A 10084-nucleotide genomic window follows, 5' to 3' on the forward strand; every position below is an offset into this window, starting at 1 on the left:
ATTTCAATTTATTAACACGCACATAAAATTCTCTGTTTCTATAGATGTTTGAGCAAATTTCATTTACTCTTTATATTCTAAATAAATTCACACAAATATTTTTTATAGATAGCTAAGAGACTAAAACTCAATTAGTTTAATTAGTCTCCGTCCAGATACAGTTTCGTCCTGATAACGGTGCTCGCTCAAGGAGTCCTTGCGCCAGGAAGGAAAAGGAAGAAAATTCAAAGGAGGACAGATTGTTCATCCGTTTAATTCGAGGGGTCAGCCGCTTCATTAGACCATCGGACGTGGCTGCGGCGGCGTGGCTTTCACCCATTCCTCATAAAATCCGAAACGCGCATCTCCGTAGGTATTCTCGTTTCGAGGCAGTTTGCTAGGATGCTTGGATGCCGCGGTGCATAGTTACTGACTCAGAAAATGATACAGGAGATAACAGAAAGAATTCTAGGAACTCTGCGTAAATTATTCTCTGCGTTTATATTCTGCACTACACGTGAGATTTTTGCCTTAATTTTTCGTAAAACCTATCTAATTTATTTTGATATCTTTGATCTTTCGAACTGTTTCCTTTTATGTTCGTTAATAATATCTATTAACATTAAGTAATATTAATAAAATAAGTTTATGAATTTGACTTTATATCATATTTAATTTGATCCAATATAAAACAATTATTAAAAGTAGTAAACATATAAAGGATAAAATCTTTATTAAGCAAGTATTTGTTAACAATTAAAATTGATTTACCGATATGACATCAATTACCTGGAACTGAATGCGCAATCACACGTATCTTACGCGCTTTCTAGATCTTTCTAGATCTTACGCGCAAATAAATAAGAAGCAAAAGAATCGACGCAAGATAAATCGCTTGCGGATTCGAGGGATTCTTTCATGAGGTCAACTGATCCGACATAACTTCGCGTGTTGCTTTCTCCTATTCCTCATCAAATCTAAGACCCGCCTTGTTCCGCGTGTTTTGATTTTAACGTAATATTATTGGAAGTCTACCTAATATTGTAAAGTTCTTGTCATTTAAAAAGAGAATGTTATTCAATATTATGTAAATCAGAATTAATATTATAAATTCAAGATAAATTGCCAGATGATACGCGCATGTGGTAAAAATAATTTTCGATATTCAAAATCAAGATTCATTCGAGACACATCTTTTTAGCGATAATTTGCCGATATAATTACCTTAAGAGCAAAGAGTGATTACTTAAAAAGTGGAACGAACATGCAGGGACGCGGAGCGATGAATCCTTCGAGATAGCGTTTGTTATCTGGCGTAACTCGTCTTGAGACTGCATTTAAATTTACCTTAATTACCGGCTTCCCCTCGTTATAAAGTTGTACGGTATTTATCGTACGCCCCACATTTTCGCCAACTCGAGAATTTCATCAAACGGTTCGGTGTAATTCGTTGGCGTGGCTTTCACTCGTTCTTCGCAAAATCCTCAGCCCATTCGAATTCGCTCGGACGATGTTTTGAGCGGAGATTTAAATTGATAAAATTAATTGTATAATGAACTTATTCTATTTAATTAACAAACACGGATAACATCTTGAAAAATATTTATTTAAAAATCTCAAAGTATCTCAAAATCTCAAATTTTTATTCTTTGTCAAGTTGTGAGAGTTATCATGTCGAGGTTTAACGTGACAAAACTGATTGCAAACAGCGCTGGATGAATATTCATAATAATGAAATTTAAATCCAGCAAAATTATATCGACAGCAAAAAATTTCGACAGTTTCGCAGAACGATTAGTTAATCCTCAACTTCTGTTGCTCTCTCTCTCTCTCTCTCTCTTGAGTGAAGAGGAAAGGCGAATCTCGACTAGAGGCATAATGATTTTGTACGAATGACGTGTCGTTGCCACTGAAAGGCGGTGGTGACGGCGACTCTCGTTAAAACGTTTCTGGAGCACGCGATTCCCGGTGGCGATTGTTGCCCAACGTGCTATCGTGAACCGTGACTTTAGGACCCTTCTCCCTCTCTCTTTCTTTCTCTCTGTTCTTCTTTCTCTGCATCACCTTTCCCTTCCTCTCTCTTTCCTATCTCCCGGTTTCTTTTCTGCGCTTACTCTCGTGCAAAGTAGCCACCTTGGCGGTAAAACCGATCGAGAGTCTGTTTATCGTAATTTTTACGCAGCAATGGGATATTATTGCGTAACACTAAAACGTACACTAAAACTGGTAATTATAGGTAACCCGAAAAATGCAGAAACTTCGTTTTTCGAGGCAAAGAGAAGAAGATAGAGACAGAGAGATATTTAATATGTAGGTAATTAATATTATTAGAAAATCACGGATCTAACATCTCGGAAAAATGGGCATAGTAAAGAATAGTTTTATTTTCATTTATGTGAACGTGAGCATGTCGTAACAGCGATCTTGATATTGTTCGGTACATGTAATATTTAATAATTATAGAGTCCCGAGGCACGCATTCTTCCCGGCAGTTCTAATCGGTAGATTGTTATTGGCCGGTAGTTATTAATAACCGATACCGGGTCAGATAAGCATCGTTAATTGCAAATTATTAATTATCCGCGATTCACGGCGGTGAATTCGTCGTCCCGTTCGTCCGACAGGGCAGCCAGCTCCTGCGAACGACGATGCAATCTCGCTCGCAGGAGGCGTAAAACGGCAAAAGAAGCAACGAATCATCTGGAGGACGCGCATCCGCGTGCGAGAATGCATTCGAGGCAGGATAAACCTATTAACGGGCGACCCGGCCGTGATAACGGGACGGTTGATTAAAACACCGCGACGATCCGTATTGGTGGATGCTGGCCAATTACTTTATCAAATACCGAGAATAGCAGAGCAGAGTTTATCGTGGCCTGATCTGCCTCTCGGTCAGCAACTCGTTAAGTAGCCATAAACTTCACCGGGTCTGATAAGCCGCAACGAGGTGCTCTCGATAATTCTCGTGAAATACTAACCGCCGCGAGCCGTCTTTCGATAGCGCGTAAAAGAGTACGCGAATGTATTTACGTGTTAATTATCCAATCCGCGTGTAATAAGATACTTATCTCCGATCCTCCGAGATGCAGAAAGAAAAAGAAATATAACAAGAGCGAATTGACGGTATCTGTGGAAATAATATTTCAATAATTCACGACGGTGGACGCATCGGTCGTTCGCGGAACGTCGAGGCTGCGCCTCGATTAGGTAACGAGCAAATGAGCCCATTTCGCGCCGCAAAACGTCTACTTTACGTATTCCCGTGCATCGGTACCAATACACCGGTGCTCCGATTTCGTTCGTGTAACCGATTCGGATGAGATTGTCTATCAACTTGTCGCCTGCGTACTGGCAGTTAATATCGCGGCGAATTAAATGCGAGTGGTCCCGCGTTTAACGCAAAACCCGAGTCATTGACGTCACGGTGACGATCGCGGTGCTGCGAAACCGACTAATAAATTAAGCACGTGTTTTAATCGCGGCGCGCGGTAACACGCCGTTTCCTAATGACGTGTTTGCGCGCCGGACGTCGGGGGTCGCGCAATTTTAGTCGCGGGGCGCCATTATTCAGATCCTTTTACGAATACCCGCGGCCGGAATCGCGAAACGGTGGCGCAAATCGGGCAATCCTGGCACATGCACGTCCGTCTTATCGGCGCGCGCGGACACGAGTGCGTACGGAAACGTGGCGCAACGAAATAACAAGTTCTAATTGCGAAAGCAGATCTGCAGGCCGGCCGAGCGCGCAAGAAAAAAAACGGCGAGTGAATGAGAAAGAGAGAGAGAGAGAGAAAGACGGGGAGAGGCAGCGAGCAAGAAAAGAAAAAAAAAGCGAAAGAACGAGAAGGTGCACCCGGCACCTGATTCATTTGAGTAGATAGCGATCTATGACGCAGGTACGTGAGCGGGTCTCCTTTAAAAATCATCCTTCCACACCCGGGAGTTTCGCCCTTTCGACACTGAGAGAGGCGAGATTAATAAAAGAGATCTGTTCCGCGCGCGCGACGCTCGACGCCGCAGCAGTCCGCGTCGCGCCGCGTGTCAACCCGAAGGTTTTGCCGATTAGAGATCGCAAAAACTAGCGCCGTTACTCGGCCCGTTTGATTAATTGCACCGGCACTGACGTTCGATTAATTGGAATATCACGCTCGCAGCTTGTTTCCTACGCGGCGTACGCTACTCGCGATTTTCTCCACACGAAAGGGATGCGCGCGAACGTTTGCATATCGATCTCATTGGAGAAAAATCATCGTCCGAGTCAGATTGAAATTTGAGAGACCGCTCTGGAAGGTACATCAGATAATTTATTCATTTTTAATATAATTTATTTTAATATTTATTAAAACTCGAGGTTGCCTCGTGGCAATTTTACTACATAGCGAATTTTACTTAATTTACGAGAAGTATTGTTTTTTTTCTATATGTTCTATATTTATCACAGTATAAGATATTCTTGAATACTCGTGAAACACTTCGCGCGATGTTAACCATTGCCAATGTTAACAGGCACTGTACAAGCAGCAGATTTATTCACGCTGCATCGTTGGTATCCGAGCAGTGCGGGCTTCTTTTCCACACTTGGGCTTTGGGGATTTGCACTCGGTGGAGTCCGTGCAATCGCCGCTGCCGGGCGTAAGTATCTCTTACGTGGCACTACAATTACGCCCGGATTGAAGACCATCCGCTAATTCCGCCGGTAGGCAGAGGTCATTTGCAACATGATGACTCCCTTCGCCTCGAGAGATCGCGGCTCTCCCTCGCCTCCATTACACGAGAAACGAGTAATCCGATTAACGGCGCTCTGTGTTTGTCTGGCCGGTAAAAGCGCCTTCGTCGTGAAAACCGCGGGCTTTCCTCGCGGTAATTTTTTCTTAATTGCGTTACACGGATCATTCCGGGACTACGTGACCGCCCACTTTAATATCCGGCGTTTACGGCTGTTTAATTCGGAAGGAAAAACGCGCCTTTTCCCAGGACCGCGTTTCGCCAATCTGCACTGCCCGATATTGTCGACTTGGAAATTTGAAAGATCGTACCGGATAATTGAGATGCGTTTCCCATAGCGCGCTTTCATGTATCAGAGCACCGATTCGTGATATCAGGGCTGCTAACCAAAAATGAATTGTGTAATCGCGATAAGCGCGCGATTTCGTGTCAATACGTCCTGATACAAACCGAGTACGCGTCGGCGATACATGTCTTACTATCTCCTTCGTGCAGGCAGCTTTCCGGTCGCAAGTAGATCCTTTGACGCTTGACGCGCGGTCCTAACAGCACGCTGTGGAAAATCTAATAACGAAATAACGAGTTCTGTATTTGCGAAACCAGATCTCGCGCCTGATACAAAAAGATGGGAAAAAAGGGAGCAGCAGCGCCGATCGCCGTACGCGCGTAGCCGCGGGAGTGTAAACCGGAGCAAAAAGGCACCGCGATCTGGCCGAGTGCCAGCTAAAGTGACGGATAAGCGGATCGAAGCCATTTATATTTGCTGCAATCGACAAATTATTGTTGCCCGACCGGTTGACTCCCGCGATACCGATTACTTTCTACGTGCGAGCGAGCGAGCGCGCTTCGCGAAGCCGCCGCGTCTCGCGCGCTCGTCCGCGACGCACGTTAGCAGTTTTTATAATTATTATTTTAAATCAAGGAAGATAAGATTCCTTGCGCTAGGCCGTTCGGTCCATGGGAGCTGAATCTGGATTATGAAACTTAAAATCAATTCGCGCAACCACCGCGCGATTAATAAATAAATATACAGCGGCAATTGATAATTATCATTGCGCCGGGATAGAGAATATAGATAGCGGGTTCGAGTCGCGTCTGCTCTCCATCTAACACGAGAACGATCTCCGTTCAACGTCGATCGGTCCAGCCGACCAGTTTCCGCGGCGGGTATCGGCTTTTCTGCTTCGCTGGAGACATTCGCCGAGCTGAGAGCGCGCATTAAATGCATCTTGGAGCGGGTTACCGGCGCGCGAAAACATATCGCCGCGGTAACAAGCGGTCGTTACCGTATCTCCACCAAACCCCTAATAACCGACGGTTTTTCCCCATCGCCCGCGCACTCGTTCGAAAGTTGCTCGCGATCACGCGGACCACCCGGTATATTGCGAAACAGAGAAAACTATCGTTAAGGAGACGTCCAGTCGGTTCATTATTGCTCTCTCACGTTTTTGTGCACCAATCAGTGCTGCCTTTTTTTCCTGCATGAAAGCCAATAGCTTAAGGTTTCTTACTTTACTATAACGTGGACGATTTTTCGCACGAATATAATTTTGAGTCGAGTTTAAGTCAGCTTTTTATATTTATGATATTTAATATTTACGATCAGTTTTGTATAACGTTAAACTGCTGCTCCGCTGGACGATATTTCTGCCGCCTTTTTCGCGCTTCCGCCATAGGTGCAACCAATGCAGTTATGCTGCGTTGGAACACGATGCACACGTACGCGGGATTGTTGCACTCGGGCGTGTGTGTATGCACGCGTGTCCGTGTGCAGCTGGTCGAGCAGCCGGCATTGCGAAAGCTCCAAGACGCACATCTATTAATACCGGGTTATCTTTGGTAGTGTGGGTGTTATCAGGGCAGGGCGTGTCGCCAGGAAAGCAGCTAACAAACTGGCAGTCAGCAACGTGACTGTCCGCCGCTAGCCAGGATCCGCTTCGTTCTCCTTTTCTTTTCGTCAAGTCTCCTCGACGCTTGGCGTCTTCCCTTTGCGCGCTATATCTCTCGCTGTATCTCTGTATCTTCCCATTTTCTCTGAAAAATCATCTATCTTGGATAGATCCATTAATAGAAGTGACTGCGCACCATGTAAATCGAGCGCAAACTAGACGATGCTCGTTTTCCTCAAAAAGATGTATTCTCAGCAATTAAAGCTTATCTTCATATTATATAGACTGGAAATAATCTAATATTAACATATGTTTTTATGAAATAAATTGGGAAAAATTCCTCAATCTATCGGAAATATCTTGTCTTATATATGCATATTTATTTATATATCGTAGGTATTTAGAATGTATTTCCGTGATTACACTGGACTTGACTACATCAGACTTTTTCTTGGTTAATTAATTAGTGGTTTAGTTAATTACTCGATTACCCGTTTGCATGATATTTGCACGGCATTTATTTGTAAAAACCACCCCAAGACACGGTATCCCGAGTAGCGACGCAACAGCAAGAAGAAATAATGTCCGTGGGAACTGGATATCCTCGAAATCCAAAGCGCTTTCCGCGTCAGATCATGTCACGCGCCGCATTCTTCTCGCTGTTACTTCATACGTGTATACGTATTCAGATGTACCGAGACGTGTATCGCGTGCATCGGGTCCCATTTACATACAATCTCCCTCGCACATCTTGTCGTTGCCACATGTCTGTCCCTCGCGGAGGGAACTTTTGCGCACTATTAACCCCTAGAGCAGTGACGTAAGTTTAAACTTTAATTTACAGCGACGCGGCCGGCGGGGTCGCCTTCGCAGGATCTCTTCTGTCAGGCGCGTTTCGTAATTAGCTTCTTCTTTTCTTTCTTTCATTTCTTCCGGCGGGATTCCGCGGTCGCTGTCGCTGTCGGAACGCGACAGTGCAGGAGCGAGGATTCTTCGGTGGCAAGGGTCAGCCGCGCGTTCGGCCGTGGCAGGTCCGAAAACGCCTCGCAAAACTGCGCGCGCGGTCTGCTCGTGATTCGCGTCGTGGTCGTCCCTCGCCCTCGTGAGAACACGCACTTCGCGCGCACGCACGTGAGATGGGCGTACACGCACACGCAGCCCGGGATGTACGCGTGTACGAGCGAGGCAACAAGATTTCACGGCGAAACGGTACAACGTACAACGACGACGGCGGAGATAACCGGATACCCGGCGTTATGTAACGCGCGAATATAATTATGCAGATCGGCGTGCACGACGTGTCTCTTTTAACATTTACCTTTAGCCCGGCCTGGATCGTGATACTTAAGGACGAGTCACGCGTGCGGATCCAGCCGGTTCCTAGGCGACAAACACGACGCCGACAACGAAGACGAAGACGACGACGACGACGGTGAGAAAAGCCCGTGCCGTCGTAATGGAGAAACGGTATTATCCATATTCAAGATAGTCATTACCCGGACTTCGACCGGTAGCGGTCTGAGCCTTACAACGCGCCAATTGCTCGTTCGAGATATCCTGCAAGACGCGTACGTGTTCCTGTACGTTTACGGCGTACGGTCTGCCTACAATCGGCTGGCAATTCGCGCAAATTATGGCATTTTATGACGAAATATGTGATATGAAATGCGGATAATCTTCTATTTTCCTACTGCATCGGGAGACATTACGCTGTAAAATGTGGGAAATAAATGACTCAAAAGATACTGCAAATCTTTATATCTTCCATCTTGATATCAAATGTGTACAGCTCTATGTACGTCTCAAGACTTCAATTTTCAGAGCATTTTTTCAACGCGACAATGCGGTATCGGTGGTGGCGGCTGCAAACGTACGCTGCAGACGAGACGTGTCCTGTGGCAGAATAACATCCTGGCGCGTAGAAAGTCCGCCCACTAGCTACGATCTTTGCATAAAGACCTGCATGCCGAGAGTACCGCAGGATTGACACGATGTAGTGACGTTTCGTCGGTCGTGCATGCGGAATACTGCTCTATGTGCACGCGTGCGTGCGTATGTTTGCACATATCGGGATGCATTGAACAGAAGGACAGAATGATGCATCCAGAACGGGAGGGTGTTCTTCGCAGGAGCCAATTAAGGGGGCATATACGTTTGGAGCCCCCCAAAAAAGGCATTTTTCATGAACTTTTTGCAGAGCCAAGACATAAACTATAAAAATGGGACTTGTTGCATAATAAAGTACACCTTTCGTACTTCTTATACAAATTTTATTGAAATAATAGTGTTACAAAATCCCCCCCTTCCACCGTCGTGTAGTTAACCGTGCACGCGATTCGTCATTCCGCGGTTACAATAATATCTCCGTGCCCGTTCATCTGAAACACAAAATTCAAACGGCATCTTAAAGAAGAGTAAATTTCCTTGTCGTTGTCGTATCCGATTTTTAAAATTCGAATTTTCAACAAAATGGCGGACCTTTAAAGTTAGAGTGCCGATTTTCGGCACAAAATTTCAGTTTTGTTTGTTTAAAAAAAAAATAGAAAGAATTGGAATTTTAAAAATCCGATACGACAACGACAAGCGATTTTTATAAGCTTTCAATAAAAAAAAAAGGCAGATCGGTTGATCCGTCTTCAAGTTATCATTGTAACCGACTTTAAAAACATGGTTTTGAGAAAAACGCGTTTAAAGTTTTGGAACGAGTTTACTCTATTGTAAAACTAAATTTATTCAACTTACACGTCATCGTCAATTCCTGGGCCATACAGGGAATCCTCCTGCACAAGGTTTGCCTCCATTTGTTGGTTTTTAGCGAGGCGACGGCTTATTCGGGCCTCCCGCATCGCATGCTGTGCTCGCACGTCCGCTTGGATACACCGTTTGCCACCTATTGGGCGGCATTTTTCGCTTGCGCGTAAAACTTTTTCGAAATTTGCTCACTCCCTGTGACCCTCGAGAACTTTTACACCTATTTCATCGTGACATGTACTCCACAAACAACGAGAATCGTCCGTATCACGCAACCGACGCCAACTAAATGAATAATCGGCTTGAAAACAGCTTAGAGCACTGCTTACAGCGTCATCATCTATTAGAAAATACCTATACTTCAATCTCAAAAGTAAGTTTTATTGTAAAGGGACAAAAGAAACCGTTGCATGAGGGTCCGACCCTTCTACCTGCGCGCCGCTTCAGAAACGGCAGGCGCACGCCTGTGCACTGCCCGACAAAACGCGTTGTAACTTCTTTACTCATTCGAATTTCAAAAAACGGTTTTAGGACAACATTCTTGAAGGTTCAAACTGTCGAAAAATGGAAAGAAAAAAAATCAAAGTTTTGAAACCGACAAACGTATATGCCCCCTTAAGACGAGTTCTCTCTAGTCGATCTGAACCGGTCTGCCCCTAGAAACGTTATGCAGGCTCTCCCGCCGGATTAACGAAGGAATCGGCGATTATTAATGAAGCGCCGTCGCCCCTGCACACTTT

General features: G+C 44.9%; 1 long non-coding RNA gene across 1 annotated transcript; it reads right to left on the reverse strand.

Annotated features, from left to right (window-relative positions):
* Positions 1-8847: 8847 nt before the first annotated feature.
* LOC113563611 lies at positions 8848-9841 on the reverse strand. The gene is made up of 2 exons (XR_003407539.1): positions 9336-9841; positions 8848-8971 (listed from the first exon to the last, which is right to left on the reverse strand). It is a non-coding gene; the product is annotated as an uncharacterized LOC113563611 (long non-coding RNA).
* Positions 9842-10084: the final 243 nt, after the last annotated feature.

This window comes from Ooceraea biroi, chromosome 2, assembly GCF_003672135.1.
Source record: "Ooceraea biroi isolate clonal line C1 chromosome 2, Obir_v5.4, whole genome shotgun sequence".
Lineage (NCBI taxonomy): Eukaryota > Metazoa > Arthropoda > Insecta > Hymenoptera > Formicidae > Ooceraea > Ooceraea biroi.